We start from the raw sequence: 14,629 nt of genomic DNA, 5'->3' as shown, positions 1-14,629 counted from the left end.
TGAATTTACAAACCTTACTACCAGCAGAGCCCAGGTCTCCAGGGACACATGGTAACTTGCTGAGTGGATTGGCTCCAGGTCTGCATCACTCTAATGCCCGCAAGCCTCAGCCTCCAGATGTCACTTTCCCTGCTGACAGTGGAAAAAAAAATGTTACTCAAGTCTGTCTTTCATCTTTTTCCTTTCTTCTGTCTCTCTCCTTGACACTCTGCTTATGTTTTCTCCTCTTTATCTTTTCCTTTTGCTTTCATGCCTGCTTTTGAAAAGATTCTGATGTGCATAACTAGTGACTCTTCTATTTTGAGTCATTTGAGATTACAGCTCTCAATCTAGGTGTTTATTATTATTATGATAATTCTGTGTTAACTCATTTCCCTTCATCTCTGCCTCAGTTGGTCTCTTGGTGAATTTAAGCAGCAATGGATGAGCTATGGAAAGAAGAACAGGGCCACTGTTATCCCCTGTTAAGCGGGAGAGAGTGGACACTAAATATAGGCCCCCTCTCTCAGCCACTGTAAGGACATTAGCCCATCTGCCAAAAGCTGATTAGCCTCCCTCCATAACCATGCACTCAGGGCTCTAGTGTGGCTGCTGTGGAGAGATTTACTGGCTATTGTGCTGCAGCACGTACCTGCCTCATCCCGTCTTTTAGGTCACTCTCGCTTGAAAGAGGAAAAGAGAAGGAGTCCACTTCCTTATCAACGGGCTTAAAGAAAACAACAGATTGAGGCCTTTAGTGTGTTGCACAACGAGGAAAATAGCGAACCCAATAACACCATAAGCTTAGGAAGGGTGTTACTAGCGTGCTATAACAGAGCAGCTTGACAGGTGGGCTGAGCATAGGAAGTATGCCATGCAATTCTTTTGAAGGGAGTCACGGTTAGACTGCAGTAAGGAAAACAAATGCTCTAAAAACGAACTATTTTTGAAACTATCAAACATTGAGCCATTCAGATCTTTATATTCTTTTCTTCTACAACGATATCTTAAATGAAATGACAGCTGCCAGTCTCACTGCAGAGCATGAAATAGGAACAAAATGCCACCTCTTTGTTTCTATGCATGGATATTAATTTCCCTTTTTTGATAGCAGCACTTCTTGTATTCCAGTTGAAAGCATTTTTTGTGAATGCATGAAATATTAATTGAAAAAAAAGCACAAAAACAGTTTAACCTTCTCAGGTCCCTTCAGAAGCACTACAAATGGTGCCCATGAAAACAAATGAGTGAATTACATTTAGTGACTATTGAACAAACCAGTGGGATAAAATGTCAAAACTAGTTCATAAATTGCTGTCAGACTCTGTGTGGAGAATACTTGCCCTCGTGTTATTTGCTAACAGAAAGCAAGTCCCTCCCACAGTTTCTAATAAAGGCTAGAAACCATTAAAAGCACTGACCTGGCTGTCTCTGAACATGTTAGAAGCCACTTTACAGCCCTTTAAATCTCACAGAGACGAAGCAGAAGCTGTCATACATTATGGAAGCAAGGACTGAAACAATAGCAATGCCTTTAGCTGACTAAAAATTACTATTTTGCCATGTCAAATGACTATGTTAGCAACCCTTCTGTACCATGTGTTTCTTCAGTGTACAAAAGAGTTTGTACACTAAAATAAGAAGAAAAGAAAAAAAAATCTGACGGCTGGCTCACTCTTAAATAGAATAGCCTTAAAAACTTGCATATGTCATATTTGACTTGCTTGTTACAACAGGGCCATGTCTAGATGGGGGCCATGGGGTGCCACAGAACATGACTACTAATACTTTTAAACCCCCCTCACCACCACCACCACCACCACCTCCATTGAATGGATAGGAGAATGTAACTTGGTATGTTCACTCAAGTATTTTATTGTAGTACAGGTTTAATGTCTTTTATTTAAATATTTATATGATGTTATGATGACTTTATATGACTTTATGATTCTATACAGCTATGTTTTGGATGCAAATACTTCAGTTTGTACTCTATACCAGTTATTTGAAATATTTAGTTGCTTATTATTTTGGAGCTAGACTGCATTATTATACATCAAACTACTTAGCAATATAAAAAGCAGTATAAAGATATACATACACATCAATGAATCAACAATTGAGATCCAATAATGGCATGCATCGAATTCTGAAATTACCATTTGACATAATGAGTACGTTTATTGTAGGTACTCTAAATATTCATCAAGTATAACAATATGAGCAGTGACAGTTGAAATAAATAGCTCTGATTCTATTCATCATTGCAACTGTTAGTGGGTGAGATTTATTAAGGTCAAAGTTGATGTGTTAAAAGCAGGAAAAATTGGCAAGCATAAGGTTTTGAGTGAGTTTGACAAGGGGCAAATTGTGATGGCTAGACGATTGGATCAGAGCATCTCCAAAACTGCAGCACCTTTGGGTTGTTCCTGGTCTGCAGTGGTCAGTATCTATTAAAAGTGGTGCAAGGAAGGAACAGTGGTGAATCACTGACAGAGTCACGGGTGCCCAAAGCTCACTGGTGCATGTGGGGAGCAAAGGCTGGTCTGTGTGGTACGATTCAATAGACAAACTACTGTAGCTCAAATTGCTTAAAGAGGTGATGTTGGTTCTGATAGAAAGGTGTAAGAATGCACAATGCATCACAGTTTGTTCCAGTCAGGAAGTGCGTGCCTACCCTTCTGCACTGCCAAAAGCGCCAACAATGGGCACGTGAGGATCACAACTGGTCCACAGAGCAATGGAAGAAGGTGGCCTGGTCTGATTAATCATGTTTTCTTTTAGATTACATGAATGCCCTTGTGCGTGTGGTTCGCTTAGCTGGTTAACAGCTGGCACCAGTATCCACCATGGGAAGAAGGCAACTGTGTTGCATTCACTGGGATAATGCACCCTGCCACAAAACAAAGATATTTCAGATTTGAGGTGTTGACTTGGCCTCCAAATTCCTCAGATCTAAATTTGATCAAGCATCTGTGAGATGTGCTGGACAAACAAGACCAACCCACAAAAAGGCTGAGAGGCCTCACCTCTCAGCTTTTAGGACTTCAAGGAGCTGTTGCTAACACCTTGGTGCCAGATACCACAGAAAACCTTCAGGGGTCTGGTGGAGTCCATGCCTCGATGGATGAGCAACAGCAATAGGGGGACCAACACAATATTAAACATGTAGTTATAATATTATGGCTAAGTGGTGTATTTTTATGATGCAACTAGCTCACTTTTAACCTATTTGAGTAGGATTATAATGCTTACTTGAGTAAAAAGTAATTTTGAATTTTCTCACCAGCAGTCAGAATCATTTCCTGTCTGGACTTTGTCTCTAAACAACAAAATTCAGAGGTTTTCTTTTTTGTTTTCCTGGGTTTTTTTTTTCTTGAACAGAACCTGATTAGCTGTTTCTCAGCTTCCACTCTTGGTCCTGTGTTGAGCTATTACATGAGAGTTCACATACAGATATTAAAATGGAGATATTTTCCACCTCTAACATCAAGCAAGAAAGTGAATAAACGTATTTTCACAATGTCAAACTGTTCCTTTAAGAAGCTGTAATCCACAGTGACCTTATTAGTTCAAGATGCATGAGAAGGAGAGAGCAGCGGGAATCCCACATCTGTTCAAAAACGCCAAGCTATGAGCTGCCTTCAAAGATGAGACTTATGTTTAAAAAATACCACATCTATGAGTTAAAGAAGCACCATCAAAGAAGCATAAAGAAAAAAATACATGTGGATTTATGTGTTCAGACAAGCGCTGACAGATTTGTTTACTACAGAGTTAGATATTACTCAGAGTCTAGGTAGATATAAGATGTCTCACCACTCTCTTCTTTTCAGGCTCTCCAGGCTCTAACTCATATAGTGCGTATAGCTTAGCGCTAGCCACATTATAGTGAAGGTCATGTTGAGGGCAACTAAACAGTGAGCCTCTTCAAAAGATATGTTTCTAAATGAATACGATTTTTTTTAACGGACACGTTAAATGTTTCGAAACAGTATGAAAAGGAATCGGGCTAAAGTGCCAACGTGGATGAAAGCCGAAATGAAGTCATTTTCTTTAGTTTTCTGGTTTTAAAATGAATTATCTGTTGTTTAACTGAATGAATTGGTTCAGAATACTTTTATTTGGCCCTGGAGTGGTTTAATGAATCTCTCCCCACTGTTATGCTCTCAGCCTCTTGTGTGAGTATTTTCACAGGCAAAGGTCAGACTGAGTCGAATTACTGTTGCCATCTTTAATTAATTAAGGCTTCACAAAAACAGGAAATGAATAACACCAAAAGGTCACTTAGCAGTTTCTAAAACACTGGTATTGTGGGTGCGCTGCTGACAGGAGGTTTTCATTGAATGAGAAGTCGCACATGAAGACGACTTTATTTAGTTTAGCTGTTATGTAGAGGCAGCACAGGTGCAGATTTGAGACATATAAACAAGCAGTAATTTAAACAAATATGTAGTACATCAATTTTATAAAAATATACAGACCTCAAGAAAGGAACTGCATATAAATGTTGCAGGTTTTGGGACCACGGAGTGACGTGAAAACAAATGAAGATGTGTGTGTAGGCATTCAAACACAGGCACACACATGCACGCAGGTCTGGCAGGGTCATGTTGGAGACGAACCAGTTGGAGCTGCAGCAGGGCCGAGAATCCATCCAGCTCAGCCCAGCTGGGGTCAGAGGTCACCCAGTAAATCAAACAACAGCCAGACTAGACTGTGAGAAACAATGATTTTTGAGTCCGTGCGCGTGTGAAAGAGAACAAGAGAGATAAAGCAGGATGAAGACGAGAAGAGTGTGTATGGGCACACGTGTCTGTGTTCGTGCATTCGTCCTGTCTGTCTGTGTATTTGTGTTACACGAAAACATGAACGAGTGTCTAGCGTTCAGTGTCAGACATCTGGGGACGATGTTGCCTTTAGAGATTATGAATACCAGCCATAAGCAAAACTTGATCCCCTTGATTATTAGGCAACACAATAATAATAATTTAGATTTGTCGAACAAACGAACCACTGAGAGAATTTTCCGTGACATCAGATGCCAAACAGCTGGCTGGCTCAAGCACTAAATCAGATTCATCCCTGATCTTAAGTGTTTATGCCTGGTTGTGTAAATAACTTGGACTCCAGTGAAACACAAACTGATTCCCTGCAACGCAGAAATACTAAAGAGACAGAGAGAGTGAGACAAATTGGTGATTTTGCTGCATCAGTGAAAATAATTGGCTAGTTTTCCCAATAGAGGCCAGACATGCTTTGACATAAATCCATAGGGAGAACGACTAGTCTTCATGGTTGCATGAAGCAGATAAAAAACAAAAAAACATCATAAATTCCTTTCATGTAAATTCTGCTTCAGCCTGTGAGGTTTAGGCTTATCACACGAACTTTAACAAAAATGAAAGTATCAGCATTTAAAGATGATAAACTCCTGACCCCACAGCGATCCTATGATTGTTGCATAGTACTGTTAGCCAGTGCACCCCTTCCAGGTAGCCCCTTATTTAAGCTGTCAAACACTGAAAGGGATGCCACGGAAACATACATGAGAGAGTTGTTTGGTATAGATGTAATTCGGCCATCTTTGTTTCCAGCAGGAGCAAGATTTTTCTTTTTAGAGAAAAAGGACAAAACTTTCATTTATACATGGACTACTGGAGACTAAACAGCATAACCCTATAAAACAAATACCCTTAACAACTAATCAGTTCAGCTTTTCAACCTGTGGGGGAGTGCTAAGATTTTTCCTTAACTTGATCTTAGGAGTGGAAATCACCTGATGCGCATTTAAGAAGTGGATGAATGTAAAACTGATCTTGAGCAATATGATTATCTGCTGATCTCTTTTGGTTCAACAAATGCTGCAGCAGTTATTTAGGCCCAGTAAATAATGCTGTCAGGGATTATTTAAATTTTTTGTATTTGTATATTTGGATGACATTTAGATTTTTTCCATGTACCTGGAGGGACACGGGCAGCACATCAGAAGAGCACATCAGAAGAGCACTTCAGAGTCTGGTTGAAAACAAGTTGTGTAATGGCTGTAAAATAAGAATTACATATATCGTTTGCTTATGGTCTGAAAGGTGGGCAGCTGAAGACCAATGCAGAGAAAATCTAAGCCCAGTCCTAATGTGTGCAAAAAAGACAAAGGTTCTCAGCTCATTTCTCCAAGAGGTTCATTGAAGTAAAATTCTATTTAAACTCACCTAAATTGTCCTTTGGTCTTCAGAAGCAGCCTTTAAGTGTCTCAAGGAGAAATTCGCCTCTGCTCCTGTACTTGTTCAGCCTGACCCAAGCCTTCAGTTTATTGTGAAATTGATGATTCTGATGTCATTGTAGGGCAATGCTGTATCAGTGCTCTTTTCTTTCTTTCTTTCCTTCTTCCAAGCTTAACTATGATGTAGGTAACTGAGACCTGCGGAAGAATGGGGGCACTGACTGAAGGAGGCCAAGCAACCTTTGGATGTTTGGACCGACCATAAGAACTTGGCGTAGATGAACCTATCGTCTGGCTAGGTTGGCTTTGTTTTTTGGTCAATTTAGTTTTCTTCAAGGGATATGTCTCAGACTCCAAAGAAACCATCATTTCCCAGTACTATGTCTTGGGAAGCCTCACTTGGGATGTGCTCTGAATTCAGATTTGCAGCTAAATCAACTTTGTTGTTCAACCCACAGGTTGCAAATAAAATCTACGAACTGTTCCACGACAGTTAGGTCCACCTTTGTGTGTTTCTGTCTGTCCACAATCAGGACAGGACCAAAATCTCCTGGTACTTTTCTCTCTTCATAATTGCATAAGATTCCCAGCACCACTGGCTGAAATGTAACTCCAAACCATGACAGAGCCTCCACTGTGTTTTACAGATGACTCGTGACACTCACTGTTATAAAGCCTGTTGTTTTCCTTTTTTAAGAATGTCTTTTTGACAGCCACCCTTCCACTGACACCAATTATGATGAAGCTTTGGTGAACACTAGACGGCTCACCTAATCTGCCATACACAACTCTTAGCTCTTATAAAAGGCTGGTGCTGGATTTTTTCCTATTTCTTAAAGACATGACTTACTATAGGCCTGACAGTAGCTCTTTGGGAATCAGCAGAAATAACATTTTATGGCTGTCAGACTGTGTTATCTTTGGCATTTTTGTAGATTCAGCTAAAGAAATGGAAAAATAGATATGTCCCTGTGACAGGCGGTTAGTAAAAAACTGTGTATCTATGACTTGCATATATGTACAAAGTGTATATTTTAATATAGATTCTTTACTAAGTTGTCTGTTATGTGTAGACACATTGGTTCATCCCTTTTTTATGCTGGGATGGGTCATAGGTCAGTGTTTAGTGGCTTAAGAAAAAAAAATGAAAATGTCAGGTACAAGGACTGGACTGGAAAGTCTTTTCAGAAAGTTTGGAGAACTATTGCTCAAGAGTAAGTATGGTTTACTGGAAGCAAAACTTTAAGAAAAAAGGAGTGGCTCTAGACTTTTGCATAGTACTGTAATATTCTCAATTATACAGTTAATTATAACATATTCACATCCCATGGTGTCAAATACTGACATTCTGTAAGTGATCAGTACAAGGTGTGCTTCAGTGGCACTTCCTTGGTGGGTCAGCCATGGGTCTATGGGATTCAGAATTATAGCCGTTCAATTTTAAAGGCCAACAAATAAAATCTACTTCTTAGATTAGTGTTTAGATAGTAGAATATTATCTTTTGTACTGACACACACCTCCACACTTGAAGATTGGAAAAGGACACATATCCGGTGTGTTGGAACAGCATGCTGGAATGCATGAATGGAACAGCAACCGGTCTTTTGCAGGTATATGTATGTGTTGACTAAAGTGATGCCCGGCATTGACACCTCTGCATATCTATCAGATACCAGAGTCCTTGAAAAAAACGAGTGTGGCTAAATGTTCTCTATAATTATACTGAACCAAAATTAGTAGTTCATTTATAACTGCCCATGGGCTTCTGTTTTAGTTATAAACTAAATTATGCATGAATAATTCATTTATTTGCCACAGAGGAATCCATTTGTTACAACATACTTATAAACAGTGCCTTATTGGAAACTGTGAGAGTTAAAAACTAATTGCAAAGGATTCGGCACATATTTTACACCGGATGAAACCCTCCCATTTATCCAGGGTTGGGACCGGCACTAAGAGTACACTCTACCTTATTATTCCCTCAGGTTGAGTTTGTGATTCCTCCTGGAATCAAACCGATGATGTTCTGCATGTAATGCATTAACCACTAAACCACAGAAACATATTTGTTAGAGATTAATAAAGCCATTAATCGAAACACATTAAGGCCGTTGTATTTGAAATGGTTTCCCCCAGTCTGTACATGAGACTGTGTTTGGCTGGTGTGGCCACAGACACAGTTACATTGTAATCACCAAGGCTGCAACAACTAGCCATGAGAGAGCCGCCTCCTCTGTCCTATAAAATAACATCTGGTGCATTGCTGTCTAAGACACACACCCACACTAACCTGCACAATGCACTACAATACCAATTAACTTGCAAGCAGTCGGAATGAGAAGTGAAGAAAAGACAGAGTATAATGAAAGTACATTAATGAAAAAAACCATTAACTTGTCACATAAAGTATTACAGATGCATTACCATTTCACCACATGCCAACTCTGAAAGCACTACAGCTACAAAACAAGCTGCTAAGAGTCTAAAAAGTCGCCCACTTCAAACGTTCAAGCCCGTCCTGATGAAATCAGTATAATTATAATCAACATTACTATATGCTGTGGGTGTTTAGAAAAAAATTCATGCTCTTATCACTGGTGCAGTTGGTGCTGAAATATGCTTTGTTTTGGACCTAGATCCATGGCATTTTGAAAAATCACTTAGAGGATAATGCTTTCTTTGGAGCTTTCCCCAGACTGACTCCAGAACAACAGGTCTCAAACACATGTATGTGTGCAGTAGTGTTTCTGAAGTAATTAAAGTTTTCTTTAACCATAGAAAACCAAGGAAACCTTTTAGACTTATAATAAAGCCTACATGCAGACTTAGAATTCAGGGTCAAAGTGAGCATTTACTCAAATTAGAACGTTAAGATAGCCAGTTAAGCCCTCACGAGTACCATCATTCAAAATGTGTGTTTTGCCGATGCATGTGCACATTCGCACACATCTGCTTCTTTTTGTTTACGACACCCAAGGAGGCAGTGAAAAGCTGTGATAGATATACCCCATATGGTGAAGTGCAGAAACAGAGAGCAGGCCTGAGAGATTACCCATTTGCTTTCTAACTACAGTTACCTGGATCTGCAGGAGTGTGACTTTCTGCAGTGATGTGTGGGGGAAAAGGAGCTGAGATAACTCTGAGGTGAGCCCATATAAATATATGAAATATAACTATGCGTCAAAGTTTAATGTAAAAACATGACTTTTGCAGCATTCATTAAAAATTTTATTTTTTGTAGAAGAGTTTTCTAAAAGTCTACGTGATTAAGAAGCATAAGGTCTGCATTTCATCATTATGTTATATTATAAAACACTAATTTGCGCTCTCCTCCTGCAGGAAAATAACGGGTATCATTTTATTTTCAGCAGTGATACCTCTGAAGGGTTCATTTGGAGCTAAATTTAAATCAGCAAGGTCCTAATTTATGTGTGTTTCTGTTTGTGTATCTCTTCCTTACTGCTTTGCTGTGTGTGTACCTCTGCATAAGTATGTGTTATGACTCTGTGTGTGATTAAGGTGCAGAAATGCCAGTTGTGCACTCACATCCTGATAAAGGCATTATTGCTTTCCTCTTGTCTCCGTCTCGGCCTGCTGCTAACAAGCCTGCTCTTACCTGGGGTGTAATGATAGTCATTATCACATTGTAGCAGCAAACACACCTGCCAGCTCGCTGCTGGTGCCAAGAGCACACCTGTATGTGGTTAAGTATAGCACTGTCACTATATAGGGAAATGGAAAGTTAAAACTGGCCTCAAGAATGTGCAAGGTATGTGTGGCATGTTTAATTTTCAGGTTTACAGCATCATATATCATCAGCTCTGGCTGTGTGTGACACTGGTAATGTATGTGCTTCCTGAACATTCACTAAAATCACTAATTATTTCTTCTTTTCTTTCTTGTAGAAATAAAAACGTGACAGAGGATACAGTGTTATAGCAACCATGTGAAGCAGGATTCTAATTAATCACAGAAACAGTCTTAGTCACAACAGATCGTCTCCAAACAGCAAGTGTTTTGATGAGCGCTGCTGTTCAGAAAAATCACAAGCAGACTGTCCAAGTCTGTAGACTTGGGGTTTGTTGTTTCTAGCTACATAGCATTGTTCCTGTCCACAGTAATCCAAAACAAACTCATCCAAAGCTCTACAGCTTGGATAAGTCGCTATTTAAATTCAGCTGCTGCATCAACACATTTGCAAATGACTTGAATGCATCTAACATCTGAAACATGAAAGCTTAAGATTTTTTGTGTGACAAATAAATCTTTAGGGGTCTAAAGTGCAACCATTGATGTTATCATGCTGATGCTAAGCATCGTGACATGCGTTTAGGTAATGTAAAAGGTATTTGTGCTGCTTGACTCACACTGTTAGACCCTTGCCAGATAAGTCCCACCAGCCTCGATAAACCCGAGTTTCCCCTTTGACTACATGGCCTGCTTCTCTTGGACTTCAAACACACACAAAAAAAATAAACCAGTCCTTTGAATTTTTGTGCAAATAGACTTTTTGTGAAAACTGTATATCAGCCATTGCAAAACTTGTGAAAGTATTTATGTATCGGTGTCTGATGGTGCTCAGTCTCAGCTGCCATTTGATGACCTTGACGCGGGTACACTTGTGGAGCTTTCAATGAAGATCCGATTAAGAGAAAACGTACACTGGGGACAAAATTTTTCTTTTCTATTCCAGCTTCAGCCAGTGCATGTCATTTTTCTCTTTTTTACATGCGTGCAGCCAACACAGCCTCAAAAGCCACTGATCAGTACTACTGGGAAACTAAAAACTTTCAGGTCCCAAAAATTCTTGTGCTTACCTACTGCTTCTGCATTTTCATAGGAATACAGCTTTTTTTTTAAGTGATTAGATATTACCAAAGAATTCTCATTTCCAGAAATAGAAGTGAGTTGAAATGTTTTGCTTCAAATAAAGACTGAGAACAAAGAAAGCTGACATTATGTATTGGTGTATTGGGTTTGACTCAGCATGTCAACTTTAGCAATAATGCAAGACAGCATTACTGCAAAAGAAGCACTATTTATCATCGTGCTGTGAAAGTAGGTGAAATAGATTGATAAAGTCCCAGTAACCTAGGCCTAGGGACTAGCCAATGAGCCCATGGTAACCACAGGTCGCTAAGGAAAAATGTAAATTCCCTAAATGGGTGCTGGAGGTTCATACAGTGCTAAACTGAAAACAGACAGTGACCTAAAATGGATAGTCTATCTGATATCCTGTGTTGGTGTTGTTCCTCCATCATCATAATAATGTTTGGCCTGGATAAACATTGCAACTGAAAAATAATGTGTGGAAGAAAAAATACCCTTGTTTATATAAAACTCTCTTCTGGAACAAATTGTAAGCATTCCAAGTGTTTTCTTTATTAATTTATACAATATAATAAATATATTATCAGGTTAGATTTGCTGTTAGCCATATTTAGGTTTCACGTGTTTGTTTGCTAGTCATTGTTTTCAATAGCATTACCTAACTTCTTGGCTAATGCTAATTGAGTGCTTAGACAGTGTTTTGAGTTTTGGTCTTGTTGTCATTGTTTAGTTTTCCTGTGTCTGTTTCCTGTTTTATTGTGACAGTCTTTTCTCCCGTGGGCGTTATGTTTAGTGTTACTTCCTCTCTTTCATTAGTCAGATTTGTTTCAGCTGTTTTTTCACCTGTTTCCAATCCTTTCATTATCTTGCCTATTTAAGCCATAAGTTTATCTCTGTTCCTTGTCATGTCATCGTCAACTCCTCGTGTGTGCCCTGTTTAACTCAGTCATTTGTGTTTATTTCTCTCAGCTCCAGTAATTAAAACCTTGTATATTCCAAACCAGCCTGCGAGACCTGCATTTTGGTCCCCTGTCTCTATTTTCTACACAGCTGAACGTGACATCCTGGACCAACACTGTTGTGATGATGCAGGAACAACACCAACATGGGGATATCAGATAATGTAGAAATGTGTCTGCTGAAACGTGTTAGCTGCAGTGGTGAGGCACAACTTTTAATTCGCAGGCAAACATTCATCATTTTGAGCTTGCGTTCAACTTTTTCAAGTTTCCCTGCGGCACAGCTAATAGTTAGCAAGTGTTTACAGATGAGCTGGTTTGTTCCATGCAAACTGTAGGCAGCCAACCACAGACAACTACACTTTACTAGAGACCAAAGCAATAGCCAGCAACCTCAAGCAAATAATTACCAACTGGTCAGGAAACACACATTTTTCCCAACTAGCCTCCAGACGTGTGTTTGATTTAAACCTAACAAAGCACATCTTTGGCACTGTGTCTCCCTTTAGCGAGCAAGATAACTTGTAAGTAAGGCTCATAGATGAAGAGGTAGAGTAGAGGTAGGCTGCAGGAACGTGACTAAGGGAGGAGACAGGATTAAATTAGCATATTCAGAGATCTGTTCATAATGATTAGGCTGCAGAATTACAGTTAAAGATGTAATTACTAAATCTGTAATTTCAATCAGTATATGCATGTGAGCCAATACTGGGAGATGAATTACTCAGCAGACAGTGTTAGTCATTTCAGAATCAGCTAAAAGGATCATATATTAATCAAAGTCTAGCTAGAATGTCACTTGTCACTGTAGCAGACTAATCTTGTCACCATCAATAGAGTTAGATTACAAGATAATATGCTGAATTAGCACTGGTTGAGAGAAGAGAGGAGAAGAGAAGAGCTTATTTGTCAAACAGAGATGAATGTACCTCCCATTTCCTGGTCTTTGGCAAGCGCTTGCATACATGGAAGTCGTGCAGTGCATGACCGTGTCTGTGTAACAGTGAGTCCTGTGTGCACATGTTGCTGCTACTGCATGTGCACGTCCTCGATCATGTTTGCAGTGCAAACAAAGTGTCTGAGTCGGCTGATACGTTCCAATCCATAAATCATACAGGCAAGTTGAGTTTTTAAAGCTGCTTGACCTCCATATGAAGCTCAGATATTCAGCGTGGAGAAAGATAAACATACCGAGAACACATAAGGGAGGAATATGACATTTCTGCATGCCACTTATATGTTTTAGTCACATGGACACTTTGAGGGTGAGTTTCACGCTAGAAAACAGAACAAAAATGTCTTCATTCGTTTGTTGCTATGTCTGCAAAACAAATATCAAGCCTGGATTTATTAAGTTTCTCAGACCGTTAATTTGTCACAGAAGCTTACAGTGCCAATGTCAGTATTCTCTTTCTGGCCTGTCAGACAAACCAGTGGTTCCAATTCAGCCACCACCAATCTTCCTGATGGTTCCTGTAATATATTTGCTTGTGTTCAGTGTTGGCCAGTTGCAAAACAGATGTATCTGGTTGGGTTTTCTTTTGTTTTTTGTTTTATTTTTTGTTTCTTTTAGAGCACTTACAGAAGAAAAATCTTCAAAACAGAACAACTAACTGCATAATGATGTGTAATTTAATTGCAGGCAACTAAACTTTAGCCATGCTGTAACCACAATGGTCAGACAATATCCAGTCAACCATACACACCAACATGTTTACATTTCTATGAAGGGAAAAATTAAAATTACCCCCTGACACCCCCCCCCCCCCCCCACACACACACACACACACTCACACACTCACACACACACACACACATATACACACACAAACACACACACCACTGCCTTGTTTCTTTTTCCTTTCCCCCCTCATTTTGCCTTTTCCTTTTCTTGGATCCCTTTTCCCCTTCTCTGGTATTTTTGACTGTTTTTGGCATTTTCAATTTTGAATCCTTGGTGTTCCTGCATCATATAATAGGTGGTTTTGGTTAATCAAGGCTGGTTTAGGGATCTACGGAGAAACTGTTTCTTCTTTATTTTGTTTTGGATCTTTTTTTCTTTTTTTTACAGACATATGGCATGAATGCTGAGGAAAGAACTGTGCTTGTTTTTTGTGCTGATCTAGTGTACTCCTATGAAGAAGTGCTTGATGCTCGGAGAGGATGTTTTGTGGTTCGTTCCTGTTCAAAGGTGAAGTTTGAAGAGTTGTTGACCGTATTTTAAAAAGACTGAGAGTTTTTGTACAAAGAGAAAGGATATGAAAATCAGCTAAAAACACAAGTTCCAAAGCTTTTGGGCAAAGGCACAGTTTCTGTAGTTTAGCCTCTGTACACCATCACAGAAGATTTTAAATCAAATTATGAAGATGTGACTGAGGTACATGATCAATAAATATGAGTAAACTGGTTCCACTGGTCTGTGCTGTAACATTTCCTCCACCATATTTGCCAGATGCTATGGCATGCTTAGGATCAGGAGAGGTTCTTACCGGGCACATGTCATTTCCAATGGGAGGTACAATTGACCACTGTGACTTTTTGGATGGAGGACCTCTTGAGTTTTATTGTAGATAAACATCTTTAATAATGATTTCAGTCAAACCATGATTCTACCAGGGTGCATCTGGATTGTGT

The sequence above is a fragment of the Pelmatolapia mariae genome, linkage group LG15 (assembly GCF_036321145.2).
Source record: "Pelmatolapia mariae isolate MD_Pm_ZW linkage group LG15, Pm_UMD_F_2, whole genome shotgun sequence".
Taxonomy (NCBI): domain Eukaryota; kingdom Metazoa; phylum Chordata; class Actinopteri; order Cichliformes; family Cichlidae; genus Pelmatolapia; species Pelmatolapia mariae.
The sequence above is the reverse complement of the archived record's forward strand: the minus strand, read 5'-3'. Positions refer to the sequence as shown.